The sequence below is a fragment of the Tamandua tetradactyla genome, chromosome 19 (genome assembly GCF_023851605.1).
Source record: "Tamandua tetradactyla isolate mTamTet1 chromosome 19, mTamTet1.pri, whole genome shotgun sequence".
Taxonomy (NCBI): Eukaryota; Metazoa; Chordata; class Mammalia; order Pilosa; family Myrmecophagidae; genus Tamandua; species Tamandua tetradactyla.
The window spans coordinates 68,528,964-68,541,783 of NC_135345.1; positions in this window are offsets into that span (position 1 = coordinate 68,528,964).

Genomic DNA, 12,820 nt, shown 5'->3' on the forward strand with positions numbered 1-12,820 from the left:
ATACTTGGCAATTCATAGGACAGTGGCAATAGCAGGCCTTTTATAATAAGGCAAAAATTACATATATATGCACAACATATTAAATTTCCCTGTTTCTTATAGGTTGATTGAAGATATTAATAATTATGAGTCTCAAATATTTATTGTACTTATGGGTGTGCTAGGTGCTAGGAAAATGTGAAAGGAGCATAAGATATCTTCCTTGCCTTAAACAACCTCTTTATCTAATTGAGAATACAAAACCATATCATGCATAACAATTAGAATATAATCAAGTGATTCATGTAAGAGTCAATTTAATATGAAATTTCAAAGGAAAAATCAGGGAAGGCCGGTTTAATCAGGCAATGGTTAGTCAAAGAGTCAGTAGATTAGGGTTAAGAAAACATGTCCTGAAATTAGAATAAATTGTGTTCACATCCCTAGTCTAATTAACTGTGTAATCTTGAACAATTATCAACTCTTTGGGATGTTTCTTCCTCTATAAAATTGGGGGAATTTTATATAAATGTCTGTGAAACATTAAAATTGTACCTGACACATGGTCAAAACTCAAAAAGAAGCAGTTCCCTTCCCTTCCCTCTTCATATATCTAAGGATTTAACCAGAAAAAAATGAAAAGAAATCAGAAAATATACTCTACTCTTCAGCTAAAACTAATAAATATAATTATAAGAGCTTAGAAAAAGAAATCCATAAAAACAAAATAATGGAAAAGAATATCTCAGTCTATATACATGTTTAATATTTTGTTTTATTATTTCCTTTGTGTGAGTGTGAATGTGTGTGTGTGTGAGAGAGAGAGAAAGAGCACTTACTATATCACCTGATAATATAACAGTCATTTTTCCACATTATTAAACATTTTGAGGCTCCATCATCTTTAATGGCTGCCCAATCTGTCCATAATATATATTAGATCCAACATGCATTCATTTAGCAGAATTTATTGAAATGTCCCTTGTGCTCTGTACTGTTTTGAACATTGAAAATAAGCAGTAGATAAGACAGACAAAAGCCTTGTTAATGGTTCCCAATGGTTTGAAATCATGATGGCTTCCAATTTTTCGTTACTGCAAACCAAATAGCAACAACTACCCTTGTATATAGGATTTTTAATTATTTTTTACTTTTTTTAAAAATAATTTCAGACTTACAGGAAAGTTGCAAGAACCATAACGCAAACTCCATACAGAGAACTCTGACAAGCTCTCACCCCCCACATAGCCGGTATTTTAATTTCCTAAGTTCCTCCAGCAAATACCATGATATGGATTGGACATATAATGGAAATTTATTCACTTACAGTTAGAATCAAAGAAAATGTCCAAATCAAGGTATCACTAAGGTGATGCTTTCTTCCTAAAGACCAGCTATCAGTGATCCTTGGTGCCTTTGCCAAACAAGATACATGATGGTATCTGCCGGCTTCTCCCTTCTCTTCCAGGTTTTGTTGCATTTAACTTCTTGCTCTCACAATTTTCTCTCTCTTTGTCTGAATTTCATTCTATCAATTATCAATTGAGACCCATCCTGAATAAGGGGGGCCACACCTTAACTGAAGTAGCCTCATCAAAAGGTGTACATAGGTATACATGCACAGCAATCAATTAAATTTAAGAACATGTATTTTCTGGGATGTACAGCTTCAAACCACCACACCTAAGTCCATCAATTTTTAGCATTTCGTTGTATAATATATCTTTCTTATCTATTTATCTATCAACCATCTATCTATCAATCATTTTTAAAACATTTAAGAGCAGGTTGCACACATCATAATCCTTGATCACAGTACATAAAGTTTTGCATACATCTCTGTTTATTTTCTTAAGGAACAGTTCTGAAAATAAAAGTAAAATATAAATTTAGGAAAGGCTACTGAAACATACAGCAAAAAATAAATTCAAGAGTAGATGAACCAAGCCAATTTTATTTTGCTAGTAACTTATGAGAGTGCCCAATTAATCATACTCCTGCTAGAGAAAGTTTTCATCAATTTGGTCACATATATTGATTCATCATCATCATCATTATTCAAGAAAAAATACCTAAGCTTACATAATTTTAATAAATGTGTCCGTAATGTGAGCCACCTCCCTGCCTTGATGATTAAGGCCATGTCAACTATCAAGTAACCCAACACTGAATCTCAGTAGATAGGATTTGGGATGGATCCCTACTGATAAGCTGACCAGAAGATGTTTGGGGTGACACGGCTGAAAGTTTCTATTTTTAAGACTGCTGAATTCTTTAGAATTTGAAATTGAAATTGTGGAGACAAATATTCTGTTTTCATGAGCTAAATTAAAATACAAAGAAACCTGAGACTATGAAAAATTCACAGCAAAACAAATCTATTGGGAAGTAAAACCTTTGAGTTAACAGAAGCTATGAAGTAGAAAAATAATAAACAGACACTCAGGTACAAAATTAAGTTCAAAAGCGAGAACAGGAAATAAGAAGAAAATTGAACTGACTTGCAGAATAAACTAGAGATACTGTGAAAGACCAGGAGTGTCAAATGAGAGAAACCAAGAAGAGAGCTTGAGGCAGTCATATCGACAGCAGAGTTACATCATGAATTTTCCTTCTCCCTGTTCACTAGCCCACCAGGGAGAGCTGAAATCCCAGTGGTGGACGTAACGGAATCTAGAAAAGAAGCAGGAAGCTGTGACTGGCAGCAACAGCACAAAAGGTACTATGAAAGAGAGAAATCTATTCAGAGACAGAGACTAGACAAAATCGAACTATAGTTAGGCACTTTACATAACCCCATTCTTTGAAGTTGAATATCCCTGCTCCTTGCAACTCAAGGTGAACTAATGCAATAATCCTTTGCCCTTTACAAAATATTTTTCCATAGAGTATCTCATCTGAATCCCCCCAAATCTATATATTCTTCAGAGGAAATATTTTTCTCTCTTATTTTCTTTTGTTTTATGGATAGGACTTAGAAAGATTAAATAACACCCCATCAAGCTTTTTACTTCTAGGTCATTCCATACAGAAAAAATGTAGTAAGAGATTATAAAGTACCAGAAACCATATTATCCAACAATATCACAAAACAAAAACACAAGTCCTGCTCTCATTTCACAGCACAATATGAAAGACAAACAAGAAAACTACCAATTATGGTGCAGTTAATTGCAATGATACAGATGTGCACAGACTGCTAATTACAGAGGAGTATATACCAACCCAAACTTTAGGGGATAGCATTGGCTACCCAGGGCTATTTGGTGGCTAGCAATAGTCAAGGGAATGGAAGCCAAGGGAAAAGAGCAACTAGATAGAGAGGGCTTCATGAAGGAGACATAGAGCAGTACCTGCCACATCAAAGATGGCCAATTAAAAATATGAATAAGCTGGTGATCTAAAAGCCCCAGAACCTACTATTGAAGACTAAGTAATATTATCCAAATAGAAGAAGAAGCAGAAAGTTACTTAAGGGAGATAGAGAGATTATGGAACCTTTGGGGGAAGTTTGAGTCATTTGACATGGTTGGAGGTCAGGAGCATGCATTAGATTTTGAACATTGAGAGACAGTCAAATGTCAAGTTACATAAGGCTTTCTATGCCCTTTTAAGAAGTTTGATCCTTATCCTGAAATTCCTGAATAGTAAGGATAATAATTATAAAATCACATTTGCAGTTTAGAAATATGTGTCTGATGGTTATGTAAAGAATGGATTGGAGGAAGACAAAAATAGAGCAAGTGGATTAGAGAGAAGGCTCTCACATTAGTCAAGGATCCAGCCATGTTATTAATATAAGGCAAGGAGAGTCAAACTGTATAAGAGGGCACCAGTCATAAAGGGATGTAATTGCATATTAGCTCAAGACTCAGTGACAAATTTTATGTATATAATGATGGAGGAAAAGGATTGTAAAATGACTGTCAGGTCAATTCTGCCACTTTCAGGAGACATTAACCAAATATTGAATATAAAAATAGAAAAGATTAAGAAGAAGCAGAAAAATAGAAGAAAAACTAGATGAAAGTAGTGTCAGTAGAGGAAAAAAAATCAAAGGAAAAAGAAATGACTGAAATATCAAATGACAAAGTAATGTCAGGTAAAAAAGGATTAACATGTGTCTATAAGATTTGGCAAATACAGTATTGATGGCCTGCACAACAGCTGTCTCAGTGGAGCAGTGGAGACAGATGGCAAAGAACAGCTGGCAGAGAGAGTGAGGATATGAAACAAGGGAAGTAAACCAACAGCACAGAGACTTTTTCCTTGCACCTTGTTAGCAATTGCTTTCAAAAGTTATCTATAATGGGAAAATATTAAGGGATTTAAGATTCAGCTAGAAATTCAAGGGTCATTTAGTTAAGATCAAAGACAAAATATGCAACACGTATTTCAAATCCTTCAGTAAATGTAGTGCATTGCATTTTCAGTGTGACTCAGCCCTGCTAAACTATAAATTCTTAAGCATCTGGAATTGTGCCTGTCTTGATTTCTGTTGTACCAATACCAACATCTTGCAAGCTGGCAACTGATAAGTGTCCAGTAGAGAATACCTTTCTCATCTCTATTTATTTTTGTTCTGTTAACATATCTGTCGAAACTCTGTTCATTCTTCATGGTTTAGAGGGCAAAATGATATTCCTTCATTTTCTAAAGATTTTCCAATATCCTGGATATCTCTCAGCCTCTCTTTTCTGTGCATCCAATGTGATAGAATGTGTATAACTATGTGCATACTAACATATCATAGATACTTTTATACGCATGTATCCTTTAAACTCTATTTATCAGTCATGTTCCATCAGAGTAGTAGAACCTTTATGGGTAATGTAGGGATTTATTTAGGGATTTATTATTTCAGATCCATCTTCTTACCCCTACATATGGGGCTGGGTCAGCAGGCAGGAAGGGAAGATAAGTATTAGTATTGGGAGAGCAAGGACAAATGGAACCCATGAGTATGAGCTTGAACCTTCAAGGCCAAACAAAATTGCATCCACGTGGCACCAGAATTTGGTCTCATACCTCCTCTAAATCTCTTGCCCTCCAACTTCAGTGATGCAGGTTTCCTGCAGAAGGAGGTGCATTTCATCATGGAACTACAGACGAAACTAGCCCAAGATCTGGAGAAGCTAAAGAAGAACTGGTAAGATCTGGAAGTAGGCCAGCAGATTCACAGCACGTACTAAGTACAGCATGCCTGCAGTTTCTCTTCCAACTTCCAATTTTTCTTGTGATCGACCCACATCCAGAATCTTGAAGGGATGGCAATTCTGTGAAAGTCATCTGTCATGCTTAGGGACAGGTGTCAACTTGGCCAAGTTATGGTACCTGTTCATCTGATTGGGCAAGCGCTGGCCTGTCTGTTGCAATGAGGACATTTCATAGGATTAGGTCATGATCACGTCAGCTACATCCACAGCTGATTCCATTTGTAATCAGCCAAAGGGGAGTGTCTTCTGCAATTAGTGATGCTAAATCCAATCATGGGAAGCCTTTTAAGGAGGACTCAGAGGAGACAGGTTCCATTCCTGCTTTGGCTGGTGAGCCTCTCCCGTGGAGTTCATCCAAGCCATCCATTGGAGTCATCGGCTTTGGAGACTGCCCTGTGGATTTTGGACTCTGCGTTTCTATGGTCACGTGAGACACTTTCATAAATTTTATATTTGCAAGTGTTCCCTGCTGATTCTGTTTCTCTAGAGAAACCTAACTAATACATCTTGGTACCAGGAGTGGTTCTTAAGGAACAGAATCTTAAAAATGGGTTTTTATGAATGGTTTTCTACTCTGACTGGGCTCAGAGACACTAAGGACTCTGATTCCCATAATCAGAATGACACTCCCAATCCATGGACTGAGTTGGCAAAGGAGATAGTCAAAATATCATCATTCGATTCTCCTAATGCTTCGCTTGTATGAAGCCAGACTCTGGGGGATAATGTTTTTGACACCTTTACAGAGTTTTGTAGAAATAAGAGTTATAGAGACGTTGGTTGGTTGTTGTTAGATACACTGTCTACATTAAAGGGTGAAAGGGATGGGCTTAAGGCTTCAAACAAGAAGCTTAAGTGCCGTCTGAAAGATGTAGAGGTTTCTATGAGTATCCTGAAGGAAAATTTTATTTCCTGTAGCCGTAGACTTGAGATCTCTGAAAATCAGACTCAGAATCTTATTGTTAGAGTAGCAACTTTACAACGTAAACTGAAATCTCAGTCTTGCATGGTGTCTACCGTTAAAGTGAGGGTGTTGATTGGAAAGGAGTGGGACCCTGAAAAATGGGATGGTGACATATGGATTGATAATGATGTTGGGGGTGAGGTTGAAACCCTAGACCATGCTGAGCCTTCTTTACATAACCCTGTAATAGTCTGCCCTGAGGACATAGCCGCCCCACCTCCAGCCTGCCTTGAGGAATTGGCCAAACAACCTCCTCTTGAAGGGATTAGCCCTAGAGTTATTAATCCTGTTTCACCAGATGAAACTGCAAATGAAAGCCCTGAAGCAAATGGCTTGGAAAATATTTCTAATTCTTTTCATGACCCACCCCCACCACCCCTCATTTCTTCTAGACCTATAACTAGACTAAAGTCCCAACAGGCCCCTAAAGGTGAGGTACAAAGTATCACACATGAGGAGGTACGTTATACTCCAAAAGAACTGTGTGAGTTTTCCAATTTATATAGACAGAAATCAGGGGAATATGTGTGGCAATGGATTTTAAGAGTGTTGGATAATGGTGGGAGGAATATAAGGCTGGATCAGGCTGAATTTATTGATATGGGCCCATTAAGCAGAGATTCTGCATTCAATGTTATAGCTAGAGCAGTTAGAAAAGGTGTTAACAGCTTGTTTGGGTGGTTGGTTGAAACATGGATCAAAAGGTGGCCAACATTACCTGAGGTTGAAATGCCAGAACTGCCCTGGTATAATGTAGATGAGGGGATCCAGAGGCTTAGAGAGATTGGGATGTTAGAGTGGATTTATCATGCCTGCTCTTATACCCCAGGAATGTCCAGAAGATGCACCTTTTGCCAGAACAGTGAGAAATAAGTTTGCGAGACTAGCACCATCATCCCTCAAGAGCTCTGTGGTTGCACTTCTCTGTAGGTCAGATATTACTGTAGGAACTGCTGTCACTGAGCTGGAATCCTTAAACACAATGGGAATGACAGGATCCTGAGTTGGCAGAAGCCAGGTGGCAGCACTTAATCACCAAAGACAGGGTAGACGAGGCTATTATAATAGACAACAAACTCGAAGGAGGCATCAAAATTATATGACACGCAGAGATTTGTGGCATTGGCTAGTAAATCATGGGGTGCCTAGAAATACAATAGAAGGGCAGCCTACTTAATTCTTGTTGAAGCTGTATAAACAAAAGAGTTCTAGGTCAAGGGAACAGAAGTCTAACCTGAATTACAAAAACACAGAGTCACGGCCCCTTAATCAATTTCCAGACTTGAAACAGTTTACAGACCCTGAGCCCCTTGAATGAAGGGGAGGCCAGGTCCCTATGGGGAAGAAACCTGTTACACTGCCACAAATTTATACCATTGACCTTCCTCTAAGTCTTCCCCAAGGAGACCGACGGCCTTTTACCAGGGTAACTGTGCATTGGGGAAAAGGAAATGATCAGATATTTCTGGGATTATTAGACACTGGTTCAGAAGTGACATTAATCCCAGGGGACCCAAAACGTCACTCTGGACCACCAGTCAGAGTGGGGGCTTATGGAGGCCAGGTGATCAATGGAGTTTTAGGTCAGGTCCGTCTCACAGTGGGTCCAGTGGGCCCCCGGACTCATCCTGTAGTTATTTCCTCAGTTCCAGAATGTATAATTGGCATAGACATACTGAGCAACTGGCAGAATCCCCATGTTGGTTCTCTAACTCATGCAGTGAGGGCTATTATGGTGGGAAAGTCCAAGTGGAAGCCACTAGAACTGCCCCTACCAAGCAAAATAGTAAATCAAAAGCAATACCGTATTCCTGGAGGGATTGCAGAGATTACTGCCACTCTTAAGGACTTGAAAGATGCAGGGGTGGTGATTCCCACCACATCCCCATTCAACTCTCCTATTTGGCCTGTGCAGAAAACAGATGGGTCTTGGAGAATGACAGTGGATTATCGTAAACTCAACCAGGTGGTAACTCCAATTGCAGCTGCTGTTCCAGATGTAGTATCATTGCTTGAGCAAATCAATACATCCCCTGGTACCTGGTATGTAGCTATTGATCTGGCAAATGCTTTTTTCTCAATAGCTATTAGTAAGGACCACCAGAAACAGTTTGCTTTCAGCTGGCAAGGTCAGCAATATACTTTCACTGTCCTACCTCAGGGATATATCAACTCTCCAGCCGTATGTCATAATCTTGTTCGCAGAGACCTTGATCGTTTCTCCCTCCCACAAGACATCACACTGGTCCATTATATTGATGATATCATGTTGATTGGACCTAGTGAGCAAGAAGTAGCAACTACTCTAGATTTACTGGTAAGGCATTTGCGTGTCAGAGGATGGCAGATAAATCCAACAAAAATACAGGAACCTTCCACCTCAGTAAAATTTCTAGGTGTCCAGTGGTGTGGGGCATGTCGAGATATCCCTTCTAAGGTGAAGGATAAATTGCTGCATCTGGCCCTTCCCACAACCAAAAAAGAGGCACAACGCCTAGTTGGTCTTTTTGGATTTTGGTGACAACATATTCCTCATTTGGGTGTGCTACTCAGGCCCATTTATCAAGTGACCAGAAAAGCTGCTAATTTTGAGTGGGGACCTGAACAAGAGGAAGCTCTGTGACAGGTCCAGGCTGCTGTGCAAGCTGCTCTGCCACTTGGGCCATATGATCCAGCAGATCCAATGGTGCTGGAAGTGTCAGTGGCAAATAGAGATGCTGTCTGGAGCCTTTGGCAGGCCCCTATAGGAGAATCACAACGCAGACCCTTAGGATTTTGGAGCAAAGCCTTACCATCTGCTGCAGATAACTACTCTCCTTTTGAGAAACAGCTTTTGGCCTGCTACTGGGCCTTAGTAGAGACTGAACGCTTAACCATGGGCCACCAAGTTACCATGAGACCTGAGTTGCCTATCATGAGTTGGGTGTTGTCTGACCCACCAAGCCATAAAGTTGGGCGTGCACAGCAGCACTGTATTGTAAAGTGGAAATGGTATATACGAGATAGAGCCAGAGCAGGTCCTGAAGGCACAAGTAAGTTACATGAAGAAGTGGCACAGATGCCCATGGTTTCCACTCCTGCTGCCACATTACCTTCTCTTTCCCAGACCAGAGCTATGGCCTCTTGGGGAGTTCCTTACAGTGAATTGACTGAGGAAGAGAAAACTCGGGCCTGGTTTACAGATGGTTCAGCACGATATGCAGGTACCACCCGAAAGTGGACAGCTGCAGCATTACAACCCCTTTCTGGGGTGTCCTTGAAGGACAGTGGTGAGGGGAAATCCTCCCAGTGGGCAGAACTTCGAGCAGTGCACCTGGTTGTTCATTTTGCTTGGAAGGAAAACTGGCCAGAGGTGCGTTTGTATACTGACTCATGGACTGTTGCTAATGGTTTGGCTGGATGGTCAGGAACTTGGAAAGACCATAATTGGAAAATTGGTGACAAAGAGGTCTGGGGAAGAAGTATGTGGATAGACCTTTCTGAGTGGGCTAAAAACATGAAGATATTTGTGTCCCATGTGAATGCACACCAGAGGGTGACTTCAGCAGAGGAAAATTTTAATAATCAAGTGGATAAGATGACCCGTTCTATGGATACCAGTCATCCTCTTTCCCCAGCAACTCCTGTTATTGCCCAATGGACTCATGAACAAAGTGGTCATGGTGGTAGGGATGGAGGTTATGCATGGGCTCAGCAACATGGGCTTCCACTCACCAAGGCTGACCTGGCTACAGCCACTGCTGAGTGCCCAATCTGCCAGCAGCAGAGACCCACACTCAGCCCCCGATATGGCACCATTCCCCGAGGTGACCAGCCAGCTACATGGTGGCAGGTTGATTACATTGGACCACCCCCTTCATGGAAGGGGCAGCGATTTGTTCTAACTGGAATAGACACATACTCTGGATATGGGTTTGCTTTCCCTGCACGCAATGCTTCTGTCAAAACTGCTATCCGTGGGCTTATAGAATGCCTTATCCATCGTCATGGTATTCCACATAGCATTGCTTCGGATCAAGGAACACACTTCACAGCAAATGAAGTGTGGGAATGGGCACATGCCCATGGAATTCTCTGGTCTTACCATGTTCCCCATCATCCAGAAGCAGCTGGATTGCTAGAACGGTGGAATGGCCTTTTGAAAACTCAATTACGGTGCCAACTAGGTGGCAAAAACTTGAAAGGCTGGGGTAATGTTCTCCAGGAAGCTGTGTATGCTCTGAATCAGTGTCCGCTGTATGGTGCTGTTTCTCCCATAGCCAGGATCCATGGGTCCAGGAACCAAGGGGTGGAAATGGGTGTGGTGCCACTCACTATTACTCCTAGTGATCCACTAGGAAAATTTTTGCTTCCTGTCCCTGCTACCCTGAGTTCTGCTGGTCTACAGGTTTTAGTTCCAAAACGGGGTGTGCTTTCTCCAGGAGAAACAACAGTGATACCACTGAACTGGAAGTTAAGATTGCCACCTGGCCACTTTGGGCTACTTATGCCTCTGGATCAACACACCAAGAAGGGGATTACATTATTGTCTGGGGTAATTGACCCTGACTATCAGAAGGAAGTAGGACTGCAACTACATAATGGAGGTAAAGAAGAGTTTTCTTGGAATATAGGAGATCCCCTGGGGCGTCTATTAGTACTACCATGCCCTGTGATCAAAATCAATGGAAAACTGCAACAACACAATCCAGGCAGGACCACTAATGGCTCTGAGACTTCAGGAATGAAGGTTTGGGTCACCCCACCAGGCAAAGAACCACGGCCAGCTGAAGTGCTTGCTGAGGGGAAAGGGAACATGGAATGGGTAGTGGAAGAAGGTAGTGATAAATATGAACTTCGACCACGTGATCGGTTACAGAAACGAGGACTGTAATGCTGTTTTGTTTGTGTTATACTATTTAAGTTGTAAGATATCAAGTTTAAGAATGAATGTTGCCCAAGGATTTGCACGCTATTCTGGAGAGATTTAATGTGTTTCCAGTTATATGCAGGACAGTTGAGTATTGTCAGGTAAAAGAAAAATGTGTGCTTATTTGTTTTCATTTGGAAATTAAGTATGGTCTAAGGTGATATATATATATATATATAATGTGCCAAGTTGACAAGGGGTGCACTGTCATGGTTAGGGACAGGTGTCAACTTGGCCAAGTTATGGTACCTGTTCATCTGATTGGGCAAGCGCTGGCCTGTCTGTTGCAATGAGGACATTTCATAGGATTAGGTCATGATCACGTCAGCTACATCCACAGCTGATTCCATTTGTAATCAGCCAAAGGGGAGTGTCTTCTGCAATTAGTGATGCTAAATCCAATCATGGGAAGACTTTTAAGGAGGACTCAGTGGAGACAGGTGGCATTCCTGCTTTGGCTGGTGAGCCTCTCCCCTGGAGTTCATCCAGGCCATCCATTGGAGTCATCGGCTTTGGAGCCTGCCCTGTGGATTTTGGACTCTGCATTTCTACGGTCACGTGAGACACTTTCATAAATTTTATATTTGCAAGTGTTTCCTGTTGATTCTGTTTCTCTAGAGAACCCTAACTAATACATCATCCCATGTTAGCTAAATAAACACAATGCAAGACCACCATAATCTAACCTTTATAAGGTTAGTTTGGCAGGGCTGAGTCACACTGAAAATGCAATGCACTACATTTGCTGAAGGATTTGAAATACATGTTGCATATTTTGTCTTTGATCTTAACTAAATGACTCTTGAATTTCTAGCTGAATCTTATCATCATACACATCTCTTTTAGTCATACTTAACTTCCAAATAAAAATAATAACAAAATCATGCTTTCACCCAATGTGATCCAACTATATTTTATATAACAAAAAATATGCTAATTTTCTACCCCAAAAAGGGTACAAAAGGCACTCTATCCATCTTTGAATGATGTTCATTTGTTTTCTAGCTAAATCAAGTTTCCCCTGTAATTTAAATATCAAGATATGAGGTCATTGTTATCACATACAATGTTAGACGATAGTGGGATGAGAGAAGGAAAGAAATAATGGTCATAAGTATATTGATATCAATATAAGGAAGATATAGTCATGATTATTTCAGTCTTCATTTATGTAACTTGATGCATGTTCATAGCTGCTGCTCATAATGCCTTACTTTTACTATTGTTTTCATGTACCCTTTGACTTAATCAAGCACCTTTATTGGTGGATTTACCCAAATCTTCATTCTTAAAGGGTCTGAGCTATTAGGTATTTTGTCATATTGGGTTGTTATATTTTTTATATTGATTTTCTTCACAGAAACTGAAATTACTAAGATGTATCCCAGAGGATCTATTGCATTCTAAACAGACTTCCCCTTATCTCAGTGAGAAGTAACAACTCAACTCAACTTTCCATTGATAGGATCAATCACCATAATCAGGACAATAACCTTCTTCTTTGCCCAATCTATTGACATAAGGATTTGTTTCTCTGCAGGTACTGGGAGCCCAAAGACAGTCTCAAATTCCACTTTAAAAGAACCTTCCTTGTGCTCCCTGCAAGAAGCATTTTTCTCTTGGGGAATAAGGCCTCTAGACTCTCAGAGCCCAAATTTAAGGGGAGAGGAGCAAAAACAGTCACTAGTAGCAATAGAAGTCACTCCTATTTCCAAACTTGATTCCCATCCATGTGAATCCTGCCTATGGGAA